We start from the raw sequence: 17,265 nt of genomic DNA, 5'->3' as shown, positions 1-17,265 counted from the left end.
ACTCCTGTCACACCACTAAATGATGTGAGAAAGTGACAGACAGATAATGCAAATTGTAGGTTTGTTCTTCCACGATTTTTACCACCACAGTGTGGAACTTATCAAACAGAGCCAGTTCGGTGGATAAAAAGGCAGCTGTGGTAATGATCCAATTAGTCAAAAAGAAGCAGCATTTCTGTTGCAAAATAAAACGAAAACAGGCAATTTGTGTTCAGAGAACCTTGAGTAGAGAGTGGAAGAAATGGTATGCCAAGCAGACAATGATGTTCATTCTCAGACAGCCAACATTCTGAAATCTTTAAAGAGGCAATGCAAAAATTGCTAGATAAATGGCAAGGGACGGCATTCCATGGCATCTTTTTACATGGCAATTTAAAGTTGTACTTTTAGTTTTATACTGACTACTGCGCCTTGAGACCCGCAAGGGTGAGTACTTCGCACTTTGCAAATACGGACTTATTTATTTATAAAAACTTAAATGGTGCCTCCAACAAACATGTTTCTCAAGACAATATTTAAAAAATTACCTTTCTGGAAAGAGTTACTGGATTCCACACAGATGTGGAGGTATTCTTCTGTTTACAACTATGAAGAACCCATGATGATGAATCTTGATAACTTCTAGCACTTCTGAAAGCATAGTAACCATAAGCACCGCTCAAAAAAATCAGCTACCACAATTTTGATAAAGGCCTGCCAGTATACAACTTTGAAAAAGATAAGGGCACCCCCTGACACCAACACTGGTTAAATAATCCTTTAAAACATTAACAGTTGAAGCAAAATATACTCTAAAAATGAAAATATAGGATCCCAATGGTATTCTTCGCATACGTGACAGACATTATGGTGGTCTCCACCGCTCAGGGGCACATCGCTCACCCCAAGGCTTTTATCTATCTGCGAGGCAGCCACCATCAGTGCAATTTTAGGGAGCCCTGGCAGAATTTTGCAGGCGAACCAATTGTTTTGCCAGCCAAGGGGCCAGGGGACGGTTGCTGTTAGGGATCTAGTCAAGTTGGGGACAGGGTATTGCAACAGGAAGGTGATAGGTGACAGCAGGGACAAGGGGTTTCCACAGAAGAGGTGAAACATATACAAGTAAGTACCTGAAGGCTGGGAAGGAAGGGAGGATAGAAGCTGAGGACTGGAGAAGGCAGGAACAGGCTGTGATCAGGAAACTGAAAGTCTGTAAAGAGAAACTATAAGATAACATAAGCACTACTACATAAGGATACAGGGGAGACTACAGACAAACTATCATAAATGATAGTTTGTATGCCCCTTGGATAGTGATCTCACTACAAAGTGAAAAGATCTTACAAAAAAGAAAGGAGCAGTTAAATTTCCAGAATTAGGGGAGACACCCAGCAGAGAAAGAACATCGGGTGGTTCTTTAAGCCAAAGGCACAAGCCTTGGAGACTAACAAGCACCCTTGGAAGCAATGACAATCAAGATGATAATATAAACACACACAAAGACAAAAGGATGCAGTGGGTGGAACATAGAAACAGGAACTGGACTCAGGGAAAAGGAGGGGTGGAATCAAGGTCACATATAACAGGACAGATGAGGAAGAGGGCAGACACAACTAGGAACAATGACTGGCACAGAAACACACAGGCAGAGAAATAACAGGTAGAAATTGAATACAAAAGTAAACCTGGGAAGCAGCAGGGATGCGACTGAGCATGAGGAGACTCAACAACCAAGTGAGTTATGAGCCGCTCTACTCTAGGCTCACACGGCGGAAATAGCAGGGGTCTCAGGGGAACAGCACATTTTCAAGGAGAGAGCCAGGGGCAAGGTATAAAGCAGGTGGAAGTAATCCGGGAACCACCAATGAATTGAAGGCTGAACTGGGAAATGGTAAGGGAAAGATGAGCAAAACCGGAAGTCACAGGACAGGAAAGCCAGGAACAGAGTATGAGAGAAAACAAGAGAGTGAAATGTCCTGAAGGCAGGTATAAAAGGGTCAGAAAGGCCGTAGGATGAAGGACTCAAGACTGAGAATAGAGCATCACCACTGGACGTGATTGGGGCAGGACTTGGATAGAGAAAGGACTGCAAGGACCATGATGCACTGGGAAAATACTGCAGATGCATGGACTGGGATGTGATGTGGAGACGAGAGTCTAAGGTGTTGTAAAGAGTTCTGTCATATTCTGGTCTAACATCTGAGCCCCATATGGCCGTTGTGAGATCCACCTGATGGCACGGTCGCGCAATCCTTAAGCGTGCTAGGAAACAGAATTTTCTGACAAATGACCAATACAATGAACATCATTGGAAATAGTAAAATGAACTTAACAGGGCCAGGACTACATCTGCAGTCATTTCTTTCTAATATTCAGAGTGACACTGAACAAGAATTCCAGAAATTCTTAATAGAATTCAATAACAGCTGTTGACATGTCAAAACGCAATAGACAGGAAACCGTGCTGTACATGCAAAGGAGTTTCACATCGATAAATCAATATGATGCAAATATATCTCTGTCATGTCCATTTCTATTTATGAGACATTTTTTCAAGGAGCACTCTGTTCTTGGTAATAATACGTATTTGATTTGATTTTGTCTTTAATCTTTTTCCATTCCTTTTTTATTGCTTTTCTTTACCAAATAGGTTGCCTTTGAAGACTAAGGCCTAACTCCACATGGCCTGTTAAATTGCCATTCCTACACAAACACCTGTTTAACATTATCAGGTGTGATAATGTTCGCACCCTTTGTTAAATTTCAATAGGTCAAACATGCTGGAATTTAACACGGGGAAAATACCTATATGTACTGGCACATGCTGATTTTATTGAGGTAAGTAACAAATTACACAAAGAATACCCCAAAAGGTCAAAATAGGCGATACTTATCGAATCTGACAAATTCTGAACACCTGTTTGTCAGATTTTATTTGGTGTCAAATTTATCACGTCCGATGTTGGCCACTGGTAATGTCACCTTGCTAGGCGTCAACCTTATACGGTGACCAAACTCTACAAAACTCATCATAAAGACCATTATATTTAAATTAAAAGGAGTCAGCAGAAGGGTGAAATATTGGTAGACATATACACACCAATTCCTTGCAAGACCAAAAGTGACAATTTCAGTGACTGTAATAAGAAATTCCTAAAAGAATATCCTAATAGTCAATCTCTAAGCCGATGCCTAAAAAGGTGGACATAGAAGAAAGCAGGTGTAAGTAGAATGAAATATAAAGATAGAGGGGAACCCCTTGGTACGAGCAAGGGAATTGGGGTTTAGACCTAAGTAAGAAACAGATTGATTCCCTTGGGTTTGTGTATAGGAAAAGCTAGAAAATTAGCTATAACACAGTGAAATTATGCTCCTCAAATTAAAAAGTGTAAACAACATAAAAAGTACATAACAATTTATTCAAATATTAAAATAGCATACAGTACATTTATAAAATAGTATGAACACACAATTAAAAACAAATATATATTTTTGTGACCTGCACAAAAGTATGGGACAGACAAACCTAAATTGTAAAACATAAGACTTGAAAGTTTACAAGGCGTACATTCACAGAAAAAGTTTCAAACTACCCTGGTGTTATAACCTCACAATCTTATATGCATCAGGGAGGAACAACATGAATTGTACTTGAACTTGCGTCGACGCGTTTCGGTGGTTTTGCGTGTAATTCGGTGCCACCTTTATCAAGACTGTTATTTGCGTTGTCTGTCATACAGTTGGGTCCTCATAAGTCTCCTAAGATGGATACACATGAAATTAGATATCTAATTTTCAAAACAGGTTAACTCCATCTAATACAGTGATTCTAAACTATCTGTCATCTAAACAAACAATGTTTTGCGTAGAATAAATGGAAACATCACTTATTTCTTATATGAACTTAGAGGTTCTCTGCACATTGAGGTTATAAACCTTCTTGCGATCAATTGTTGGAGCTCGGTTTCAATTAAGATCCCATGTTAGGGGATATTAGTTAGATAGATGAGATAAAGGAGTGGTTAACCCTCTATAGTAGGAAAGGCTAATGGAGAAATTCCTAACTATGTATCATTTTCTCTAAACCTATTAGTAGTAGCATACCTGTAGGTTTCCTTATTGTGGCGTTTCCTATAGGTTGTGGTGGCTGTAATTCTCAGGAATCGGGGGATTTTTTACCATCTACAAGGGGAAGCACATGTACCCTTTTTGTTGAGTCTGTATTGGCTTATATTTAAAACCTCTTAGATTCTAGGTCTATATTATAAAGAGCGTACCTGCGGATTATTTTTATCATTCCTATCCCGTAATGATGATGGGATAGATTCCAAGTCCGTCAATCTGTGGACACTTTTGTAAAATTGGCCAACCGCTCTCTCTGGCGAGCGTCAGGTTAGGATGCTGGGCCGATTCTGGAAAAGGCTCTTGTAAACCATTCTACGGTGTAAGCAGAAAGATGGGCAAAAGCTATTTTAAAATTAAACATCTATGTTGGTAACTTGGCGGCTACTATGAGACACATGGATATAGGAAAAGTTCTTTAACGGATTCTTACCAATATATAGGACAACTTGGTTTCAAAAAATAGTTTAGGAAGGCGCGGTGAGCTGCCTAGTCTTGGTTGTAATCAGGGGTGTTTCAAATAGTAGTATCCCCTAGGGAAGTAAGAATTAAGCTCTAATTAGTAACAGATTTAAAAGATTTTAATGTCTAGCTCGTTAAGGGGCGCCCTGCTTGAGTAATTCTTACCTGTTTCTGCTCAAGCGTAGCTTCTCTATGGGTGTCCGTTTTTCAAGTGAGGGATTGCGAGTGAAAACCCGCCTTTCCTCATATACATCCTGCTTGGTAGTGATTGGTTATGGAGCGGCTGGCGTGCAAGCCAATGGGAGCGTGCTACTGCCAAGTAACTCTATTTGCATATGAACTATCCTACCGTTGCGTAGTATTCAGGAACACGTCTCTGATGGGCGTTACCTGGGCGTTTCCTGGCTAAATTATGTGCAGTTTCCTATTAGGTCCTCACACGGATCCGGGTTTTTCACGAGCGTCTTGATGGGCGCTGCAGTGAAATTAACAACTGACATCACTGGGAGCGGGTTGCTACCCTGTACTTGTATGTGCATTGTAGGTAATTTTACCGTTGCGCTATTTTAGGGGACACGTCAGGAGTTGGCGTGTCCTGGCGGGGTTAAGTGTAGTTTTCTAGCCCGGAAATGGATTTCTCGCGAGCGTCTAAATGAGCGCTGCAGAGAAATGGGTGATTATAGGAAATGCCCACTATAGAATCCGGTAATAGTGGTTGGGATATTATATTGGCCGGCACAATGTCTATTACTGATGGTATCTATACTATATTATAAATCTACTGGTTTTGCCCAATTTTACAGGAGAAGTCGCAAATTTACAGATAACACCATCATCTCACAAGTTGCTAAGAGCCGCTTGTTTCTATAATGGGAGTTGAGCCACTGCTATCAGATATATGACTGTGGAAAAGCTAGGTTGTTTGCATTACAAACACTTCGCCCAATCTTCTCTGGTGTTCAGACCCCTATCTATTGTATCAAGGTAGCAGAAATACCATTGTTCTCTTCTTTTTCTTAATCTATCTATGTCACCCCCTCTTCTGGTTTGTCTTACCTTTTCTAGTATGAACCACCTGAGATCTTCACAAGAGTGCTGCTTCTCTTTGTAATGTTCAGTAAGTGGCGCATTGATTTTGGAAGTGCGTATTGCTGATTTATGCTCCAACACTCTGGTACGGAGCTCTCTACTTGTTTCACCTACGTATCCTAGATTGCATGGGCACAACAGTAGGTACACTATATTTTGGCTACGGCAATTATTGAAAGTCCTGGGTTTTAGATCCCTATCATTGTATTTGAAATTGCTGCCTAAAATGCAGTGTGGGCAGATGGAACAGGTTCCGCATTTATAATTTCCTAAAGCAGGATTGCCTGACAGTGTGAGCTGTTGTTCTTTTACGGTGGGGTAAGTGTGTACTAAACTGTTTTTGATGGTCTTATTTCGTCGGAAAGAAAATAGGGGTTTACTTAGTTGGGTCTCTCTGTTTTGGTTAAGAATTTTCCAATTTCTGTTTATTATGTTTTTAATCTGATTACTCAGGTGAGAAAATTGGGTCACAAAGACTATTCTATTTAGGGGGGAATTGTTTTTTGTCTTCCTTTCTGGGTTCAAGAGGCTATCACGGTCATAGAATCTTGCACGTTTGAGTGCATTTTTTATAAGTTTCTTGGGGTAACCTCTATTTAGCAATTTTGATTTTGTGTTCTCCGCATGTTTGTAGAAGTCGTCCAAATTGGTACAATTTCTGCGGAGCCGCAGAAATTCCCCAAATGGTACGTTGTCCTTTTGGGACTTGGGGTGGTTGCTTGAATATAGTAAGAGGGTATTCTTATCGGTAGGTTTAGTGTACAGTTCGACCTTAAGGGTCCCCTCCTCTTCCTTGATGATTACATCTAAGAAAGTAACTTGCTGGTTGCTGTGTTGCCCTGTGAACCTTAGGTTAGGGTCCCCCAAGTTTAGCCACTCCAGGAAATTGCAGAGGGTCTCACTGGCACCGCTCCAGATGAAAATAATATCATCTATGTAGCGGTGCCAGCAAGAAATATTCTCATAAAATGGGGCCATCTCGTTGAATATGTGTTTATCTTCAAAGTTACTAACGTACAGGCAGGCCAGACTGGGGGCACATGTGGCCCCCATACTGGTCCCCTTGACCTGTAGGTAGAGGTCCTCTTTGAAGAGAAAAAAGTTTTTTTTGAGGATCAAGTATATGCATGACATAATAAATTGGTCATTGCCGCCTTTCAAATCTTCCTGTTCTAATATAGATGCTATCACTTGTATTGTATCATTTTGTGGAATATTTGTGTAGAGGGCTTCAATGTCTAAGGCGACCAGGAGCTGGGTCGCCTTGTTGAACCCTCTACCTTCGAACGTCGTGATCGCATGAGTCGTGTCCTTAAGATAGGATCTTTGTTTTTTGACGATCGGCTGGAGAAAGAAATCTACATACCGGCTTAAGGGTTCTAGAATTGAACCTATACCACTGATGATAGGTCTCATTGGTGGATTATCTAGCTGTTTATGTATTTTTGGGAGACCATATATTGCAGGGATTGTTGGATGGTTATTGTAAAGGAATTTGTATTCATTATCACTTATTAGCCCGTCTTCCTTTCCTTTCTGTAGTAATTGTGCGACTTCAAGTTTTAATTTGTCTAGATCAGTCAATCTGGCTCTTTTATAATGTTCCTCAACATTTAATAGATTTCTGATGTTTTGTTCATAATGTTGTGTGTTGAAAACAACAACCCCCCCCCCTTTGTCAGCCGGTTTAATAGTGATCTCCTTGCTGTTTTGGAGGTCCATGAGGGCTGTTTTTTGTTCTTTAGTTAGGTTGTGATTGATTTTGTTTCTAGCTGTTCTGTCATACAGGGATTTAATCTCCATCTCTACTATATGTTCAAATACCTCAACCTTTTTCTCTAATTGGTTTAGGTTTGGAAAGAAGGTTGACTTAGGTTTAAAACCCGTTACACTTTCTGGGGGGTTGTAATCACGGTTTTCGAAAAAATGGTTAAGTCTAACTTTTCTAAAGAAATTTTTCAAATCACTTTCCAGATTAAATAATGGGTAGAAAGTAGTAGGAGCGAAACTGAAACCCTTCTGAAGTACTTCTTCCTCTATTTCTGATAAAACCTTACTTGAGAGGTTGATGATGGGGAAATCTTTTATCGCCAGTATTGTTTGTTCCTGGTCGTGATATATTCTTTGGTGGTGCTCTGAGGTGGATGGTTGGGAGGAGCATCCTGGCGATTGTAGCCTCTGAAATTTCTGTTGCCCCGATAAGGGCGTTTCCCTAAAAAAGGTTCCCTTTCGTAATTCCGGCCGGATCTGTTCTCTTGGACTCTCTCTGGTTCCTCCTCACTACCCGATCCTGAGGTTTCTGAGAAAGTTATTCTCCTATTGTCACCTCCTCTGGAGTATATTGGTCTTTGTTGGTAGGGTCTATCACTTCGGGGTTCATTTTTATTAGAGAAGTAATCTTTATTGGTATAGGGGTAGACTCCTTCTACTGAATATTTCTCTACGTCTTTTTTAAATTTTCTAAGTTTTTTGTTTGTCAGATACTCCCTATAACCGTCTACATCATGTTTAATCTCTTCTAATTTCTTTTTAGCGTCACATGTGCCCCCAGTCTGGCCTGCCTGTACGTTAGTAACTTTGAAGATAAACACATATTCAACGAGATGGCCCCATTTTATGAGAATATTTCTTGCTGGCACCGCTACATAGATGATATTATTTTCATCTGGAGCGGTGCCAGTGAGACCCTCTGCAATTTCCTGGAGTGGCTAAACTTGGGGGACCCTAACCTAAGGTTCACAGGGCAACACAGCAACCAGCAAGTTACTTTCTTAGATGTAATCATCAAGGAAGAGGAGGGGACCCTTAAGGTCGAACTGTACACTAAACCTACCGATAAGAATACCCTCTTACTATATTCAAGCAACCACCCCAAGTCCCAAAAGGACAACGTACCATTTGGGGAATTTCTGCGGCTCCGCAGAAATTGTACCAATTTGGACGACTTCTACAAACATGCGGAGAACACAAAATCAAAATTGCTAAATAGAGGTTACCCCAAGAAACTTATAAAAAATGCACTCAAACGTGCAAGATTCTATGACCGTGATAGCCTCTTGAACCCAGAAAGGAAGACAAAAAACAATTCCCCCCTAAATAGAATAGTCTTTGTGACCCAATTTTCTCACCTGAGTAATCAGATTAAAAACATAATAAACAGAAATTGGAAAATTCTTAACCAAAACAGAGAGACCCAACTAAGTAAACCCCTATTTTCTTTCCGACGAAATAAGACCATCAAAAACAGTTTAGTACACACTTACCCCACCGTAAAAGAACAACAGCTCACACTGTCAGGCAATCCTGCTTTAGGAAATTATAAATGCGGAACCTGTTCCATCTGCCCACACTGCATTTTAGGCAGCAATTTCAAATACAATGATAGGGATCTAAAACCCAGGACTTTCAATAATTGCCGTAGCCAAAATATAGTGTACCTACTGTTGTGCCCATGCAATCTAGGATACGTAGGTGAAACAAGTAGAGAGCTCCGTACCAGAGTGTTGGAGCATAAATCAGCAATACGCACTTCCAAAATCAATGCGCCACTTACTGAACATTACAAAGAGAAGCAGCACTCTTGTGAAGATCTCAGGTGGTTCATACTAGAAAAGGTAAGACAAACCAGAAGAGGGGGTGACATAGATAGATTAAGAAAAAGAAGAGAACAATGGTATTTCTGCTACCTTGATACAATAGATAGGGGTCTGAACACCAGAGAAGATTGGGCGAAGTGTTTGTAATGCAAACAACCTAGCTTTTCCACAGTCATATATCTGATAGCAGTGGCTCAACTCCCATTATAGAAACAAGCGGCTCTTAGCAACTTGTGAGATGATGGTGTTATCTGTAAATTTGCGACTTCTCCTGTAAAATTGGGCAAAACCAGTAGATTTATAATATAGTATAGATACCATCAGTAATAGACATTGTGCCGGCCAATATAATATCCCAACCACTATTACCGGATTCTATAGTGGGCATTTCCTATAATCACCCATTTCTCTGCAGCGCTCATTTAGACGCTCGCGAGAAATCCATTTCCGGGCTAGAAAACTACACTTAACCCCGCCAGGACACGCCAACTCCTGACGTGTCCCCTAAAATAGCGCAACGGTAAAATTACCTACAATGCACATACAAGTACAGGGTAGCAACCCGCTCCCAGTGATGTCAGTTGTTAATTTCACTGCAGCGCCCATCAAGACGCTCGTGAAAAACCCGGATCCGTGTGAGGACCTAATAGGAAACTGCACATAATTTAGCCAGGAAACGCCCAGGTAACGCCCATCAGAGACGTGTTCCTGAATACTACGCAACGGTAGGATAGTTCATATGCAAATAGAGTTACTTGGCAGTAGCACGCTCCCATTGGCTTGCACGCCAGCCGCTCCATAACCAATCACTACCAAGCAGGATGTATATGAGGAAAGGCGGGTTTTCACTCGCAATCCCTCACTTGAAAAACGGACACCCATAGAGAAGCTACGCTTGAGCAGAAACAGGTAAGAATTACTCAAGCAGGGCGCCCCTTAACGAGCTAGACATTAAAATCTTTTAAATCTGTTACTAATTAGAGCTTAATTCTTACTTCCCTAGGGGATACTACTATTTGAAACACCCCTGATTACAACCAAGACTAGGCAGCTCACCGCGCCTTCCTAAACTATTTTTTGAAACCAAGTTGTCCTATATATTGGTAAGAATCCGTTAAAGAACTTTTCCTATATCCATGTGTCTCATAGTAGCCGCCAAGTTACCAACATAGATGTTTAATTTTAAAATAGCTTTTGCCCATCTTTCTGCTTACACCGTAGAATGGTTTACAAGAGCCTTTTCCAGAATCGGCCCAGCATCCTAACCTGACGCTCGCCAGAGAGAGCGGTTGGCCAATTTTACAAAAGTGTCCACAGATTGACGGACTTGGAATCTATCCCATCATCATTACGGGATAGGAATGATAAAAATAATCCGCAGGTACGCTCTTTATAATATAGACCTAGAATCTAAGAGGTTTTAAATATAAGCCAATACAGACTCAACAAAAAGGGTACATGTGCTTCCCCTTGTAGATGGTAAAAAATCCCCCGATTCCTGAGAATTACAGCCACCACAACCTATAGGAAACGCCACAATAAGGAAACCTACAGGTATGCTACTACTAATAGGTTTAGAGAAAATGATACATAGTTAGGAATTTCTCCATTAGCCTTTCCTACTATAGAGGGTTAACCACTCCTTTATCTCATCTATCTAACTAATATCCCCTAACATGGGATCTTAATTGAAACCGAGCTCCAACAATTGATCGCAAGAAGGTTTATAACCTCAATGTGCAGAGAACCTCTAAGTTCATATAAGAAATAAGTGATGTTTCCATTTATTCTACGCAAAACATTGTTTGTTTAGATGACAGATAGTTTAGAATCACTGTATTAGATGGAGTTAACCTGTTTTGAAAATTAGATATCTAATTTCATGTGTATCCATCTTAGGAGACTTATGAGGACCCAACTGTATGACAGACAACGCAAATAACAGTCTTGATAAAGGTGGCACCGAATTACACGCAAAACCACCGAAACGCGTCGACGCAAGTTCAAGTACAATTCATGTTGTTCCTCCCTGATGCATATAAGATTGTGAGGTTATAACACCAGGGTAGTTTGAAACTTTTTCTGTGAATGTACGCCTTGTAAACTTTCAAGTCTTATGTTTTACAATTTAGGTTTGTCTGTCCCATACTTTTGTGCAGGTCACAAAAATATATATTTGTTTTTAATTGTGTGTTCATACTATTTTATAAATGTACTGTATGCTATTTTAATATTTGAATAAATTGTTATGTACTTTTTATGTTGTTTACACTTTTTAATTTGAGGAGCATAATTTCACTGTGTTATAGCTAATTTTCTAGCTTTTCCTATACACAAACCCAAGGGAATCAATCTGTTTCTTACTTAGGTCTAAACCCCAATTCCCTTGCTCGTACCAAGGGGTTCCTCTCTATCTTTATATTATATTTGCACAACCAGTCGGTTGGAGAGGCGTCTGTCTCACTTTACCCATTATATAGGGTCGTATACAAGTTGCTAATCCATAACTGTAAATCAGTATGGACAAGCTCAAAACCTTTGGGTTTTCTGAGGAACAATACAATAGACTGATGAGTCTTAACCCCAAAGGAGGCAGTAACAAAAGCTTAAATAATAGTAGCCATGAGCAATTAGTTAAAATTCTTAATACAAAAAAGAAACTAATCAGAACGGAACTGCATGCCGAGTTTCTGATAGACTACCTTAAAGAAGGAGTAATCCCAATTGGACTGCAAGTTAGAAATGAGCCAGGTCTATTCGTCGAACACCCTAAATTCATAGAAACTTGGACTAGGATAGCTAATCGCTGCAGTAGAGATTGGCTTATTCTAATCATAGAAACAGCACAAGAAATAATAGAGATAGAGAGTAAAGAGATAGAAAAAATGGAAGCAGAAATACTCCAATCACCAGCTTTAGATGACGCTAAAAAGAAATTAGAAGAGATTAAACATGATGTAGACGGTTATAGGGAGTATCTGACAAACAAAAAACTTAGAAAATTTAAAAAAGACGTAGAGAAATATTCAGTAGAAGGAGTCTACCCCTATACCAATAAAGATTACTTCTCTAATAAAAATGAACCCCGAAGTGATAGACCCTACCAACAAAGACCAATATACTCCAGAGGAGGTGACAATAGGAGAATAACTTTCTCAGAAACCTCAGGATCGGGTAGTGAGGAGGAACCAGAGAGAGTCCAAGAGAACAGATCCGGCCGGAATTACGAAAGGGAACCTTTTTTAGGGAAACGCCCTTATCGGGGCAACAGAAATTTCAGAGGCTACAATCGCCAGGATGCTCCTCCCAACCATCCACCTCAGAGCACCACCAAAGAATATATCACGACCAGGAACAAACAATACTGGCGATAAAAGATTTCCCCATCATCAACCTCTCAAGTAAGGTTTTATCAGAAATAGAGGAAGAAGTACTTCAGAAGGGTTTCAGTTTCGCTCCTACTACTTTCTACCCATTATTTAATCTGGAAAGTGATTTGAAAAATTTCTTTAGAAAAGTTAGACTTAACCATTTTTTCGAAAACCGTGATTACAACCCCCCAGAAAGTGTAACGGGTTTTAAACCTAAGTCAACCTTCTTTCCAAACCTAAACCAATTAGAGAAAAAGGTTGAGGTATTTGAACATATAGTAGAGATGGAGATTAAATCCCTGTATGACAGAACAGCTAGAAACAAAATCAATCACAACCTAACTAAAGAACAAAAAACAGCCCTCATGGACCTCCAAAACAGCAAGGAGATCACTATTAAACCGGCTGACAAAGGGGGGGGGGTTGTTGTTTTCAACACACAACATTATGAACAAAACATCAGAAATCTATTAAATGTTGAGGAACATTATAAAAGAGCCAGATTGACTGATCTAGACAAATTAAAACTTGAAGTCGCACAATTACTACAGAAAGGAAAGGAAGACGGGCTAATAAGTGATAATGAATACAAATTCCTTTACAATAACCATCCAACAATCCCTGCAATATATGGTCTCCCAAAAATACATAAACAGCTAGATAATCCACCAATGAGACCTATCATCAGTGGTATAGGTTCAATTCTAGAACCCTCAAGCCGGTATGTAGATTTCTTTCTCCAGCCGATCGTCAAAAAACAAAGATCCTATCTTAAGGACACGACTCATGCGATCACGACGTTCGAAGGTAGAGGGTTCAACAAGGCGACCCAGCTCCTGGTCGCCTTAGACATTGAAGCCCTCTACACAAATATTCCACAAAATGATACAATACAAGTGATAGCATCTATATTAGAACAGGAAGATTTGAAAGGCGGCAATGACCAATTTATTATGTCATGCATATACTTGATCCTCAAAAAAAACTTTTTTCTCTTCAAAGAGGACCTCTACCTACAGGTCAAGGGGACCAGTATGGGGGCCACATGTGCCCCCAGTCTGGCCTGCCTGTACGTTAGTAACTTTGAAGATAAACACATATTCAACGAGATGGCCCCATTTTATGAGAATATTTCTTGCTGGCACCGCTACATAGATGATATTATTTTCATCTGGAGCGGTGCCAGTGAGACCCTCTGCAATTTCCTGGAGTGGCTAAACTTGGGGGACCCTAACCTAAGGTTCACAGGGCAACACAGCAACCAGCAAGTTACTTTCTTAGATGTAATCATCAAGGAAGAGGAGGGGACCCTTAAGGTCGAACTGTACACTAAACCTACCGATAAGAATACCCTCTTACTATATTCAAGCAACCACCCCAAGTCCCAAAAGGACAACGTACCATTTGGGGAATTTCTGCGGCTCCGCAGAAATTGTACCAATTTGGACGACTTCTACAAACATGCGGAGAACACAAAATCAAAATTGCTAAATAGAGGTTACCCCAAGAAACTTATAAAAAATGCACTCAAACGTGCAAGATTCTATGACCGTGATAGCCTCTTGAACCCAGAAAGGAAGACAAAAAACAATTCCCCCCTAAATAGAATAGTCTTTGTGACCCAATTTTCTCACCTGAGTAATCAGATTAAAAACATAATAAACAGAAATTGGAAAATTCTTAACCAAAACAGAGAGACCCAACTAAGTAAACCCCTATTTTCTTTCCGACGAAATAAGACCATCAAAAACAGTTTAGTACACACTTACCCCACCGTAAAAGAACAACAGCTCACACTGTCAGGCAATCCTGCTTTAGGAAATTATAAATGCGGAACCTGTTCCATCTGCCCACACTGCATTTTAGGCAGCAATTTCAAATACAATGATAGGGATCTAAAACCCAGGACTTTCAATAATTGCCGTAGCCAAAATATAGTGTACCTACTGTTGTGCCCATGCAATCTAGGATACGTAGGTGAAACAAGTAGAGAGCTCCGTACCAGAGTGTTGGAGCATAAATCAGCAATACGCACTTCCAAAATCAATGCGCCACTTACTGAACATTACAAAGAGAAGCAGCACTCTTGTGAAGATCTCAGGTGGTTCATACTAGAAAAGGTAAGACAAACCAGAAGAGGGGGTGACATAGATAGATTAAGAAAAAGAAGAGAACAATGGTATTTCTGCTACCTTGATACAATAGATAGGGGTCTGAACACCAGAGAAGATTGGGCGAAGTGTTTGTAATGCAAACAACCTAGCTTTTCCACAGTCATATATCTGATAGCAGTGGCTCAACTCCCATTATAGAAACAAGCGGCTCTTAGCAACTTGTGAGATGATGGTGTTATCTGTAAATTTGCGACTTCTCCTGTAAAATTGGGCAAAACCAGTAGATTTATAATATAGTATAGATACCATCAGTAATAGACATTGTGCCGGCCAATATAATATCCCAACCACTATTACCGGATTCTATAGTGGGCATTTCCTATAATCACCCATTTCTCTGCAGCGCTCATTTAGACGCTCGCGAGAAATCCATTTCCGGGCTAGAAAACTACACTTAACCCCGCCAGGACACGCCAACTCCTGACGTGTCCCCTAAAATAGCGCAACGGTAAAATTACCTACAATGCACATACAAGTACAGGGTAGCAACCCGCTCCCAGTGATGTCAGTTGTTAATTTCACTGCAGCGCCCATCAAGACGCTCGTGAAAAACCCGGATCCGTGTGAGGACCTAATAGGAAACTGCACATAATTTAGCCAGGAAACGCCCAGGTAACGCCCATCAGAGACGTGTTCCTGAATACTACGCAACGGTAGGATAGTTAATATGCAAATAGAGTTACTTGGCAGTAGCACGCTCCCATTGGCTTGCACGCCAGCCGCTCCATAACCAATCACTACCAAGCAGGATGTATATGAGGAAAGGCGGGTTTTCACTCGCAATCCCTCACTTGAAAAACGGACACCCATAGAGAAGCTACGCTTGAGCAGAAACAGGTAAGAATTACTCAAGCAGGGCGCCCCTTAACGAGCTAGACATTAAAATCTTTTAAATCTGTTACTAATTAGAGCTTAATTCTTACTTCCCTAGGGGATACTACTATTTGAAACACCCCTGATTACAACCAAGACTAGGCAGCTCACCGCGCCTTCCTAAACTATTTTTTGAAACCAAGTTGTCCTATATATTGGTAAGAATCCGTTAAAGAACTTTTCCTATATCCATGTGTCTCATAGTAGCCGCCAAGTTACCAACATAGATGTTTAATTTTAAAATAGCTTTTGCCCATCTTTCTGCTTACACCGTAGAATGGTTTACAAGAGCCTTTTCCAGAATCGGCCCAGCATCCTAACCTGACGCTCGCCAGAGAGAGCGGTTGGCCAATTTTACAAAAGTGTCCACAGATTGACGGACTTGGAATCTATCCCATCATCATTACGGGATAGGAATGATAAAAATAATCCGCAGGTACGCTCTTTATAATATAGACCTAGAATCTAAGAGGTTTTAAATATAAGCCAATACAGACTCAACAAAAAGGGTACATGTGCTTCCCCTTGTAGATGGTAAAAAATCCCCCGATTCCTGAGAATTACAGCCACCACAACCTATAGGAAACGCCACAATAAGGAAACCTACAGGTATGCTACTACTAATAGGTTTAGAGAAAATGATACATAGTTAGGAATTTCTCCATTAGCCTTTCCTACTATAGAGGGTTAACCACTCCTTTATCTCATCTATCTAACTAATATCCCCTAACATGGGATCTTAATTGAAACCGAGCTCCAACAATTGATCGCAAGAAGGTTTATAACCTCAATGTGCAGAGAACCTCTAAGTTCATATAAGAAATAAGTGATGTTTCCATTTATTCTACGCAAAACATTGTTTGTTTAGATGACAGATAGTTTAGAATCACTGTATTAGATGGAGTTAACCTGTTTTGAAAATTAGATATCTAATTTCATGTGTATCCATCTTAGGAGACTTATGAGGACCCAACTGTATGACAGACAACGCAAATAACAGTCTTGATAAAGGTGGCACCGAATTACACGCAAAACCACCGAAACGCGTCGACGCAAGTTCAAGTACAATTCATGTTGTTCCTCCCTGATGCATATAAGATTGTGAGGTTATAACACCAGGGTAGTTTGAAACTTTTTCTGTGAATGTACGCCTTGTAAACTTTCAAGTCTTATGTTTTACAATTTAGGTTTGTCTGTCCCATACTTTTGTGCAGGTCACAAAAATATATATTTGTTTTTAATTGTGTGTTCATACTATTTTATAAATGTACTGTATGCTATTTTAATATTTGAATAAATTGTTATGTACTTTTTATGTTGTTTACACTTTTTAATTTGAGGAGCATAATTTCACTGTGTTATAGCTAATTTTCTAGCTTTTCCTATACACAAACCCAAGGGAATCAATCTGTTTCTTACGTAAGTAGAATGAATTCAGTGTTCATTGAACAGCAAAAAAGAGGAAGAAACTCTTTCTGACCGTGTGAGTAGGAGGGAATTCAGGAAGGAGCCCAAAACAACTAAGTAACAGAGGGAACGATGCACTAGCTAGAGAGCTGAGTGCAAATAAGAATGCACACATACATCAGAAGCACATTG

General features: G+C 40.1%; 1 protein-coding gene across 2 annotated transcripts in view; it reads right to left on the bottom strand.

Annotated features, from left to right (window-relative positions):
* The window catches only part of LOC147685366 (ankyrin repeat and fibronectin type-III domain-containing protein 1-like), a 3,163,580-nt gene that overhangs the window by 302,461 nt on the left and 2,843,854 nt on the right, over nucleotides 1-17,265 (bottom strand). The gene's annotated exons all lie outside the window — the stretch shown is intronic.

The sequence above is a fragment of the Lissotriton vulgaris genome, chromosome 10 (assembly GCF_964263255.1).
Source record: "Lissotriton vulgaris chromosome 10, aLisVul1.2, whole genome shotgun sequence".
Taxonomy (NCBI): Eukaryota; Metazoa; Chordata; class Amphibia; order Caudata; family Salamandridae; genus Lissotriton; species Lissotriton vulgaris.
The sequence above is the reverse complement of the archived record's forward strand: the minus strand, read 5'-3'. Positions and strand labels throughout refer to the sequence as shown.